The 12,114-nt window shown below is 44.0% G+C and overlaps 1 protein-coding gene across 3 annotated transcripts in view; it reads left to right on the plus strand.

Annotated features, from left to right (window-relative positions):
• Positions 1-12,114, plus strand: part of tmem108 (transmembrane protein 108) — a 228,844-nt gene that overhangs the window by 73,237 nt on the left and 143,493 nt on the right. For all 3 annotated transcript variants that reach the window (XM_078539173.1, XM_078539170.1, XM_078539171.1), the window contains exon 3: positions 459-544. The gene's annotated coding sequence lies outside the window, so the exon portion shown is untranslated. The remainder of the gene's footprint in view (positions 1-458; positions 545-12,114) is intronic.

The raw sequence follows: 12,114 nt of genomic DNA on the forward strand, positions 1-12,114 counted from the left end.
AGTTCCTCATGGCATCTCTACAAAAACAACTTGCGTTTATATGAGGCCTTAAGGTAGAGAGGCTATGAGTTTTAAAAAGGAAATTTCAAATCTTAGGGCCCAGGCAACTACAAGTATGGTCACCGACATTGATGGAGCAGTGGAAATCAAGGATGCGCAGGAAGTCAGAATTGGTGGAGAGCAGGAATCTGGGAAGGATGTAGGGCTGGAAGAGATTGCATAAGTAGGAAAGGGCAAGACCATGGAGGGATTTTAACACAAGGATAAGAATTAGCTTGATGGATTCCTTGTACAGAATTCAGTGAGTTTCCATTTGGACCTTTAACATTCTCTGAGTTTGTAGTCCCTAGGAGCTGAAATATTAATATTTTTACACAGGAGATTTTGGAAGTGTCTTTGAACTTGATTATGTAATTCCTACATACTGTTTAACACAAGTGTTTCATTTTAATTTCTAGAGTGAACCATGAGTAATGTGGAGGACAAACTTGAGCAGATGATACCATGAAGAAAAGCTCACAGGTCCCCTATCACCAACTACCAAGTAAGAATTATGTATAATGTCTTGTATTTATTAACTTTGCATAATGGAAATGAATTGTTTGCAATATGGATGACTTTTTTGTACCAAATCAAAATTCGGGTTATTAGAGGTTGGAAGCAGGTTAACAGGATAAAAAAGCCTTATTGAAAAAGAATGTGCTTAAAAAGAGCCAAAGAGCAGAAAGACAATCTGTTTGTGTGCTGTTATGATGAACATGTCTTCATAAAGGAATTCACAGATAAATTCAGCTGTCCTCAGTGGGCTGTATCAAAATCTCAAAGTCTGACAGAATGACTATTTTCTCAAGTGAGGCTGGCAGTGGCAATTTTTAATATCACGTTTTTCTTGGAGTGGTCATAATTTCAGGGCATCGTAATTGTAAAAGAAATGGATTGCATTACATGGGAGTTAAAAAACTTTAATCAATTGTAATAGTGTTGGTACTTAAAAAAAAAAACAGTCAGCATCAATCATGATTGTACCAATGTTAAATCTTCCACCAATTGACTAAACAGTTGCCATATGTTTTGTGCAACTTTGCACTGATGGTTTTGTGTATATTGTGGCTTCCTAATGGTGTCTCCATTGAGATATTATTGTTTAGTAGTTCTGTTGAATAGCGATGTATTAGTATATTAATTATTATGTATCATTGCTACATTAAGGTCCACGTTGTCTGGTATTTTCCTATTCCAAATGGATATTGTTCGCCATTTGAATGCCAATGATCTTATGGGTGATTTTACCTTCACGTTGTTATGCGAGTCATGCCCCTTCAGCAGTGTGTGACTTAGACTTGCCTTCTGTCAACTACAACACATCTTCATAAATGTGACATGGTTTTCACTTTGATCAAAAACTTAGGGCTGAGACTGTGTGGGTGAGACTAATTATGGTCTTTGGGATCTCCTGAATTATTGCTCAGAGCAATAATTGGGACATGATGAAAATGTGGAACGGTGCTTGGAATTTGTTGCATTTGCCAGGTGTTAATATGTTTATTTATGTTCAGTTTATTTAGAATTAAACCTTCCACATTCTCTGTATTTTTTTATTCTTTCATGGGATGTGGGCATCGCTGGCAAAGCCAACATTTGTTAGCCATCTGTAAAAGACATTAGTGAACTAGATGATAGTTTCATAATCCCACCATTACTGAATCTAGTTTTCAATTCCAGATTTTTAAATTAATTGAATTTAAATTCCACAGCTGCCATGATGGAATTTGAACCAGTGTACCTAAGGTATTAGCCTGGGCCTCTGGATTACTAGTCTTGTGACCTTGTCAATACCCTATGCCACTTTCTCCCCGCTGTAGTGGTTGTGAGCGTTTCCCTCCATTTTTTTCCTGCATTTTTGCGCTGTTATTTGGTGGACTATAGCTTGTTTGCAGGTCTCTTTATCTTTACCATCACTCATCAGTGTATAGAGTAGAATTTAGATCTGCAGAGGTTTTCTCTACCTTATGACTTACAAAGCCACAGCAGTCAACATAGCGGGTCATTCAAACACCGTGGCCCAGAATCTGCAATTGTTCCTGTATGCATCAGCTGAAAAGTGTTTTGCCTACAAAATTGCTGGAAGTATACACTAACAATGGTGAAGTGAGGGCAAGAGGGATAAAGACTGAAAATGCTGGAGATATTCTGCAGTATTGGCAGCATCTCTGGAGCAAAGGAAAAGAATTAACATTTCAAGTCAATGTCCCTTCATCAGAACTGGCAGTACTTTGAGGTGCAACAGTTTTTAAGCAAACGAGGGAAAGAAGGGAGGGGAGGAAAGAACAAAAGGGTTAGAGTGGAAGGCAGAAGACATTAAATGACAAAAGAAAGATAGTATAAGGCAAAAAGAGACAGTAATGGGACAATTAAAGAAACAAAGGATGTCTCTCAAGGAGGTGTAAATATGAAAAATGTAATCATTACCAAAAACTGCCATCTGGTTACCTAGGATCTTGGCAAATGACAAGGTCAACAGAGTGTCTTCTTAAACAAAGAGGTTAAAGATTGAGAGCTAAACATACATACAAACTTGCGAAATAGGAACAGAAGTAGGCCAATCGGCCCCTCGAGTCTGCTCTGCCATTCAATAAGATTATGGTTGATCTGTTTGTGTTTTGAATTCCACATTCCCACCTACCCCCAATAACCTTAGATCCTTGTTAGGCAAGGGAATCAGTCCACCTCTGCCATAAAAATATTCAAAGACCCCGTCTCCTCCACCTTCGGAAGCAGAGAGTTCCAAAGTCGCACAATCCTCTGAGAGAAAAAAATTCTTCTCATCTCTGACCTAAAAGGGTAACCACTAATTTTAAAACAGTTCCTCTCTGTTCTGGACTCACCCACCAGAAGAAACATCCTTTCCACATCCACCTTGTCAATACCATTCAGGATCATATCCACTTAATCAAGTACCCCTCACCCTTCTAAACTCCAGCAGAAACAAGCCCAGTCTGTCTAGCCATTCTTGAAAAGACAACCCACTCATTCCAGTCTAGTAATACAAACAAAAAGCTTAAAGCTACTGCGGATGCTGGAAATCCAAAACAAAAATAGAATTACCTGGAAAAACTCAGCAGGTCTGGCAGCATCGGTGGAGAAGAAATCAGTTAACGTTTCGAGTCCTCATGACCCTTCGGCAGAACTGAGTATAGTTAGGAGAAAGGTGAAATATAAGCTGGTCTAAGGTGGGGGGGCGGGGGGAGAGAGAAGTTGAGGGTGGGGTGATTGTGGGGATAAGCAAGCAGTGATAGGAGCAGATAATCAAAAGATGTCACAGACAAAAGGATCAAAGAGGTGTTGAAGGTGGTGATATTATCTAAGAAAAGTGCTAATTAAGAATGGAAGGCAGGATACTCAAGGTACAGCTCTAGTGGGAGTGGGGTGGAAAGACTAACAAAGTTTTAGTTTTAGATTTAAAAATAATGGAAATAGATGGGAAAAGAAGAATCTACATAAATTATTGAAAAAAAAGGGGGAGGGGGGAGAAACAGGGTGGGGATGGGGGGAGGGGGAGTTTAAGATCTAAAGTTGTTGAATTCAATATTCAGCCCGGAAGGCTGTAAAGTGCCTAGTCGGAAGATGAGGTGCTGTTCCTCCAGTTTGTGTTGGGCTTCACTGGAACAATGCAGCAAGCCAGGGCAGACATGTGGGCAAGAGAACAGGGTGGAGTGTTAAAATGGCAAGCGACAGGGAGGTTTGGGTCTTTCTTGCGGACAGACCGCAGGTGTTCTGCAAAGCGGTCGCCCAGTTTGCGTTTGGTCTCTCCAATGTAGAGGAGACCGCATTGGGAGCAACGAATGCAGTAGACTAAGTTGGGGGAAATGCAAGTGAAATGCTGCTTCACTTGAAAGGAGTGTTTGGGCCCTTGAACGGTGAGGAGAGAGGAAGTGAAGGGGCAGGTGTTGCATCTTCTGCGTGGGCATGGGGAGGTGCCATAGGTGGGGGTTGAGGAGTAGGGGGTGATGGAGGAGTGGACCAGGGTGTCCCGGAGGGAACGATCCCTAAGGAATGCCGCCAGGGGGGGTGAAGGGAAGATGTGTTTGGTGGTGGCATCATGCTGGAGTTGGCGGAAATGGCGGAGGATGATCCTTTGAATGCGGAGGCTGGTGGGGTGATAAGTGAGGACAAGGGGGACCCTATCATGTTTCTGGGAAGGAGGAGAAGGCGTGAGGGCGGATGCGCGGGATATGGGCCGGACACGGTTGAGGGCCCTGTCAACGACCGTGGGTGGGAAACCTCGGTTAAGGAAGAAGGAGGACATGTCAGAGGAGCTGTTTTTGAAGGTAGCGTCATCAGAACAGATGCAACGGAGGCGAAGGAACTGAGAGAATGGGATGGAGTCCTTACAGGAAGCGGGGTGTGAGGAGCTGTAGTCGAGGTAGCTGTGGGAGTCGGTAGGCTTGTAATGGATATTGGTGGACAGCCTATCATCAGAAATTGAGACAGAGAGGTCAAGGAAACCAGTCAAGTAAACCGCCTCTGAACTGCCTCCAACGCATTTACATCCTTCCTTAAATAGGGAGACCAAAACTGCGCAGAATATTAGAGATGTGCTCTCACCAATGCCCTGTATAACTGAAGCATAACATCCTTACTTTTATTATGAGAGGAATTGAACATAAAGGATGGCCTTCTTAATTACTTGCTATACCTGCATACTAACTTTTTGTGACTCATGTACTAGAACACATAGACCTTGGAATTCTGCAGCCATTCTCCATTTAAGTAATACTCTGCTTTTTTATTCCTCCTGCCAAAGTGGACAACTTCACATTTTTCCTACATTATACTCCATCTGCCAGATTTTTGCCCACTCACTCAACCTATCTGTATCTGTCTGCAACCTGCTTATGTCCTCTTCATAACATACTTTCCTACCTATATTTGTGTCATCTGCAAATTTAGCTACCATGCCTTCACTCCCCTCATCTAAATCATTGATATGAATTGTAAAAAGTTGAGGCCCCAGCATAGACCCCCGTGGGACTCTATTTGTCGCATCTTGCCAATCAGAAAAAGACCCATTTAGGCATACTCTGTTTTCTGCCAGCCAGCCAATCTTCTATCTGTGCTAATATGTTACCCCTACACCATGAGCTTTTGTTTTCCACAATAACCTTTGTGTGGCACTTATCAAATGCCTTCTGGAAATCCCAAGTACAGCACGTCTACAGGTTCCCCTTTATCCACAGTACATGTTATTCCTTCAAAGAACTCCAATAAGTTGGTTAAACATGATATCCCTTTCACAAAACCAAAAACAAATATCTTTCCAATTATCTTAAGCTTCTCTAAGTGCCCAGCTATAACCACCTCAATGATTGATTCCACACATTCCCCACAACAGATATCAAGCTAACTTGCCTATAGTTTCTTGTTTTGTGCCTCCCTCCCTTCTTGAATAGAGGGGTTATATTTGCGCCTTTCCAGTCTGATGGAACCTTTCCAGAATCTAGGGAATTTTAGGAAACTAACACCAACACATTTATTACCTCATTAGCCACCTCTTTTAAGACCCGAAGATGAAGTCCATCAGGACCCGGAGACTTGTCAGCCCGCAGCTCCATCATTTTGCTTAGCACTGCTTCTCTAGTGATTGTAATTTCACCAAGTTCCCCTCTCCCTTCACCTCCTGATTTAGAGCTATTACTTGAATGTTTTTTGTATCCTCTATAGTGAAGACAGAAGCAAAATATTTGTTCATTTCATCTTCCTTTTCCTTATTACCTACTATTAACTCCCCACTGTCACTATTTAGAGGACCCACACTCACTTTATTTACTCCTTTCCTTTTTCAGATGTCTATAGCAACTCTTGCTATCTGTTTTTACATTTCACGCCAGCTTCCCCTCATACTTTAATTTATTTCTCCCCATAGAGTCATATAGGTCTACAGCACAGAAAAAGGCCCTTCGGCCCCTCGAGTCTGCGCCGGTCAAACAAGGACCTAACTATTCTAATCCCATTTTCCGCACTAGGCCCATAGCCTTGTATGCCATGGCATCGCAAGTGCACATCCAAATACTTCTTAAATGTTGAGGGTTTCTGCCTCTACCACCCTTTCAGGTAGTGAGTTCCAGATTCCCACCACCCTCTGGGTGAAAAAATTCTTCCTCACATCCCCTCTAAACCTCCTGCCCCTTACCTTAAATCTATGCCCCCTGGTTATTGATCCCTCCACCAAAGGGAAAAGTTCCTTCCTGTCTACCCTATCTATGCCCCTCATAATATACACCTCAATCATGTCCCCCCTCAATCTCCTCTGCTCCAAGGAAAATAACCCCAGTCTATCCAATCTCTCCTCATAACTAAAACTCTCCAGCCCAGGCAACATCTTGGTAAATCTCCTTTGTACTCTCTCTCTAGTGCAATCACATCCTTCCTATAATGCGGATTCCAGAACTGCATGCAATACTCTAGCTGTGGCCTAACCAGCGTTTCATACAGTTCCAGCATAACCTCCCTGCTCTTATATTCTATGTCTCGACATACACACCAAGGTCCCTCCAATCCTCGGTACTTCCCAGGGTCCTACCATTCATCGTGTATTCCCGTGCCTTGTTTGTCCTGCCCCAGTGCATCACTTTACACTTATCCGGATTAAATTCCATTTGCCACTAATCAGCCCATCTGACCAGCCCGTTTATATCTTCCTGTAATCTAAGGCTATCCTCCTCACTATTTACCAACCCCACCCCACCTTGCAATTTTCATGACAGCCACGAACTTACTGATCAATCCTCTTACATTCAAGTCTAAATCGTTTTATATATGCCACAAACAACAAGGAACCCAACACCAATCCCTGTGAAACCTCACTGGACACAGGCATCGAGTCACAAAAACACCCCTTGACCATCACCCTCTGCTTTCTGCCACTCAGCCAATTCTGGATCCAATTTGCCAAATTGCCTTGGATCCCATGAGCTCTTACCTTTGTTTCCTTTATTTTACCTGCCAATGTTTTTTCATGCCCCCTTTTTGCTCTCCTAATTTCCTTTTTAAGTTCCCTGATTAACCTTTTAGCCATTCTCTGCTGTTCTTTATATTCTGACCAATTATCTGACCAGCCTGCACTGTCTGGCACACTGATCTTTGCACTGTTATATACTTTTTCCCTAAGTTTGATGCTTTCCTTAACTATTTTAATTAGCCTCAGATGGTGGGTCCTCCCCTTAGAATTTTCCATTGTACTACTTATTCTGAGTATTCTGAAATATCCCATTAAATGTCTGCCACTGTTCCTCTATTGATCTATCCCTTTGTATCCCAGTTCACTTCAGCTGGCTCAGCTTTCATGCCCACATTGTTGCCCTTATTTAAGTTTAAAATACTAGTCTAAGACCCACTCTTCTCCCTTTCAAACTGGATGTAAAGTTCAATCATATTGTGGTCGCTGCTACCTCGGGGCGCCTTCGCTCTGAGGTCATTAATTAATTCTGTCACGTTACACAAAATCAAGTCTAATATAACCTGCTGTCTGGTTGGTTGCAGAATGTACTGCACCAAAAAACTAATTGGAAAATATTCTATGAAGTAGCCTCATCCAGGCTACTACTGTCAGTCTGATTTTTCCAGTTTATCTGTAGATTAAAATCACCCATGAATATTGCTGTCTTATTATCACAAGCACCCAATATTTCTGTATATTCAATATTTCAATATGTCTGGCACACTGACCTCTATCTCGCAGAGGCTGAGCGTCAACTCGCAGACACTTACTCCTACCTCCCCCTGGACTATGACCCCATCACTGAACATCAAGCCATTGTTTCCAGGACTGTTACTGACCTCATCTCCTCTGGAGATCTTCCTTCCACAGCTTCCAACCTCATAGTCTCCCAACCTCGGATGGCCCGCTTCTACCTCCTACCCAAAATCCACAAACAGGACTGTCCCGGCAGTCCGATCGTGTCAGCCTGTTCCTGCCCCACAGAACTCATTTCTTGCTATCTTGACTCCATTCTCTCTCCCTTTGTCCAGTCCCTTCCCACCTACATCCGTGATTCCTCTGACACCCTACATCATATCAACAATTTCCAGTTCCCTGGCCCCAACCACCTCCTCTTCACCATGGACGTCCAATCCCTCTACACCTCCATCCCCCACTGGGATGGTCTGATGGCTCTCTGCTTCTTCCTCGAACAGAGGCCTGAACAATCCCCATCCACCACTACTCTCCTCCGTCTGGCTGAACATGTTCTCACACTGAACAATTTCTCCTTAAACTCCTCTCACTTCCTCCAAATAAAAGGTGTGGCTATGGGTACCCGCATGGGCCCCAGTTATGCCTGTCTCTTTATGGGGTATGTGGAACATTCCTTGTTCCAGTCCTACTCCGGCCCCCTCTCCGGTACATCGATGATTGCTTCGGTGCTGCTTCATGCTCTCGTCTGGACCTGGAAAAATTTATTAATTTTGCTTCCAATTTCCACCCCTCCATCATTTTCACATGGTCCATCTCTGACACTTCCCTTCCCTTCCTTGACCTCTCTGTCTCAATTTCTGGTGATAGACTGTCCACCAATATCCATTACAAGCCTACCGACTCCCACAGCTACCTCGACTACAGCTCTTAACACCCCGCTTCCTGTAAGGACTCCATCCATTCTCTCAGTTCCTTCGCCACCGTCGCATCTGTTCTGATGATGCCACTTTTAAAAACAGTTCCTCTGACATGTCTTTCTTCTTCCTTAACCAAGGTTTTCCACCCACGGTGGTTGACAGGGCCCTCAACCGTGTCCGGCCCATCTCCCGCGCATCCACCCTCACACCTTCCTCTCCCTCCCAAAAACATGATAGGGTCCCCCTTGTCCTCACTTATCACCCAACCAGCCTCCACATTCAAAGGATCATCCTCCGCCATTTCCGCCAACTCCAGCATGATGCCACCACCAAATGCATCTTCCCTTCACCCTCCCTGGTGGCATTCCGCAGGGATCATTCCCTCCGTGACACCCTGGTCCACTCGTCCATCACCCCCTACACCTCAACCCCCTCCCACGGCACCTTCCCATGCAACCGCAGAAGGTGCAACACCTGTCCCTTTACTTCCCCTCTCCTCACCGTCCAAGGGCCCAAACACTCCTTTCAAGTGAAGCAGCATTTCACTTGCACTTCCCTCAATTTAGTCTACTGCATTCATTGTTCCCAATGCAGTTTCCTCTACATTGGAGAGACCAAACGCAGACTGGGTGACCGCTTTGCAGAACACCTTCGGTCTGTCCGCAAGCATGATCCAGACCTCCCTGTCGCTTGCCATTTCTATTCCTCATCTCCACCCAAACCGATTTTACATCCTGACCTCCTGAACCAAGGTCATCTCTAACTATCACACCAGTGCCATTCTTGATCAACAGTGCTACCCCTCCACCTTTTACTTATCTTTCTGTTCTTCTTGAATATCATAACCCTCTCTATATTCAGGACCCAATCCTTGTCATCTTGGAGCCAGGTCTCCATAATATCTATCAGATCATAATTATTTACTTCAATGTGCACTATCAATTCATTTACTTTATTGTGAATGCTATGTGCATTTAAATGCAGAGCCTTTAGATTTGCCTTTTTGTTATCTTTGTAACATCTAGTCTTGACTATTGGTGTATGCTTAGGTTTTATCTCTCTGCCCCTTCCTGCTATTCTATGACCCTCGTTTCCCATATCACTATTATGGTCTCCTGCTTTGAATCTGCCCCTTGATTTGCTAGATCTACCCAAGCTTGATCCCTCGTCGCCCTTGTTTAGTTTAAAACTCTCTCTACTTCCCCAGTTATGCATTTTACAAAAACACACATCCCAACATGGTTCAGGTGTAGACCGTCCCAATGGTACAGCCCCCACTTTCCCCAGTACTGGTGCCAGTGCCCCATGAACCAGAACCCACTTCTGCTACACCAATCTTTGAGCCATGCGTTAATCTCTCTAATCTTATTTGCCCTATGCCAATTTGCACGTGGCTCAGGTAATAATCCAGAGATTATTACCTTTGAGGTTCTGCTTCTTAATTTTGTACCTAGCTCCTCATCCTGACTATGTAGAACTATGTAGAACCTCCTTCCTTGTCCTGCCCATGTTGTTGGTACCTACATGGACCAGGACGACTGAATCTTCCCCCTCCCACTGTAAGTTCATCTCCAGCCCTGAGCAGATATCCTGAACCCTGGCACTGAGCAGGCAACAGAGCCTTCTAGACCACCTCTCTTTGCTGCAGGGAACAGTGTCAACCCCCTCACTATACTGTCCCCTACTACCACTACATTCCTGTTTGCTCCCCCCACTTGAATGGCTTCCTGTACCATGGTCAGCCTGCTCATCCACCTTGTAGACTTCGCTTTCATTCACACAAGCTGTGAGCGCCTGAAACCTGTTTGACAATTGCAAAGCCTGGGGCTCCTCCACTCCCTGTCTGCTCGGTCCCATTACCTGCCTCACTGATGGTCACATCCTCCTGTCCCTCACTGCTGACCAAAACAGATGATCCTATTCTAAGAGGTGTGACCATCTTCTGGAACAAAGTGTCCAGGTATTTCTTGCCCTCCCTTATGCTGCATGGTGTCTGCAGTTCAGCTTCCAGATCAGTAATCCTGATCCAGAATTCCTCTAGCTGCTTACACTTCCTGCAGGCAGTTTTGTCAATAGTCGCCTTAGTGTCCGAAAGCTCCCACATTCCACAGCTGCAACATAACGCATGTCCTGCCATTTCTTATGTTATTGTTGTGGTATAAAGATGAGACCACTCAAGTCTGAGTTTCCAGTGTGCAAAGATTTTTTTCAAATATATGCTGGGAGCCTCGCTCTACAATGCGTCTCCCTAATAAAAAGGCTGCATAGCATATTTATATCTTTTAGTTATAGTTTTAGTTTACTATACTGCCTAGTACAAACTCCCGTTACGTACCTAATGAGCAGAACTATTCAGGCTGCAGATGTCTTTGTTATCTCACTGGGAGTTTGGAAATGCCTCGGTTCTAACATCTCCCAGTCTGTGCTCTTATTGCCCTAACATTTGTTTACCCATCCTGTGAAGGTCATTAAGATTTAGGAAGAGCTCTCATATATATTTGTGTAATCTTAAAGCTGTTAATGCATGTCTTAATATCAGTCTTAATATCGAATTATTTCAATTGCCCCCTTCAGTCCCTCCTTTTGGACCCCTGGTCAGGCACTACCTGGCCCAGGAAGGACATTCCCAAGAACCTCTGCCCAACAGAAACTCTAGGGATCCTACTAGAGTCTGGTGGGCTTTGGGTCTGCTACTCTACTGTTCTCTTATGGCTTTGCCTAAGTCCTACTGACCAAAGCAAGGTCCAGAACCATCATTTCATTAAATTGCAAAATCCTCATAATTTTTCTTGATTTTGTATCCCCTGGGAGGGGAGTTTCAATTGCAGTGGATACCGAGATATAGCCTTTATTGGCCAGCATTACCATCTGTACTGCTTGAGATGCCATCAGTCTCTGATAACAGCAAATACAGGGACTAACTATTAATTAACTATTAGGACCGCCACAGGTGCAATGGCTTATGCCACCCTCCCTATTTCCCACCAGTTATATTGCACTCTTGCCATCCTGGCCCAATTACTGGCTGAACCCTCCAATCTCCTAGCCTTTCCAGTGGCCAGATTCATCTGCATCTGCACCCCTCCTCTCGTGATTGCTTGACTGTTTTGTACCATAAACCTCCTGATAGTGATCAGGGCCTTTTCCAATGCCACCTGAGCCATTCGACCTGGGGTGTCATTGATGTTTAGCGTAGCATCCCACCATTGACTGAATACATTGCAAGCAGGGCCCTCACTGGCTATGTGAAAGTCCCCCACAGAAAAAAAGTCAGTGATCTGTAAGTAGAAAGTATGATTATTGTCACACTCTATTCCTCCATATATGAGTACAGTCCAGTCCATTAGAAAGCACCACTGTGTGGGGGAGATTTGAACTGCCTTGAAGACCTCTTCAACTGACACCAATGTGGTAGAATCGTTAGTGATGGGTTTCAGGGTATTATAGGAACAGATGACGTAATGCTGCGATACAGTGCGACATTCTCGTGTTGTCATTAGAAGG

This window comes from Cetorhinus maximus, chromosome 3, assembly GCF_964194155.1.
Source record: "Cetorhinus maximus chromosome 3, sCetMax3.hap1.1, whole genome shotgun sequence".
NCBI classification, from domain to species: Eukaryota; Metazoa; Chordata; class Chondrichthyes; order Lamniformes; family Cetorhinidae; genus Cetorhinus; species Cetorhinus maximus.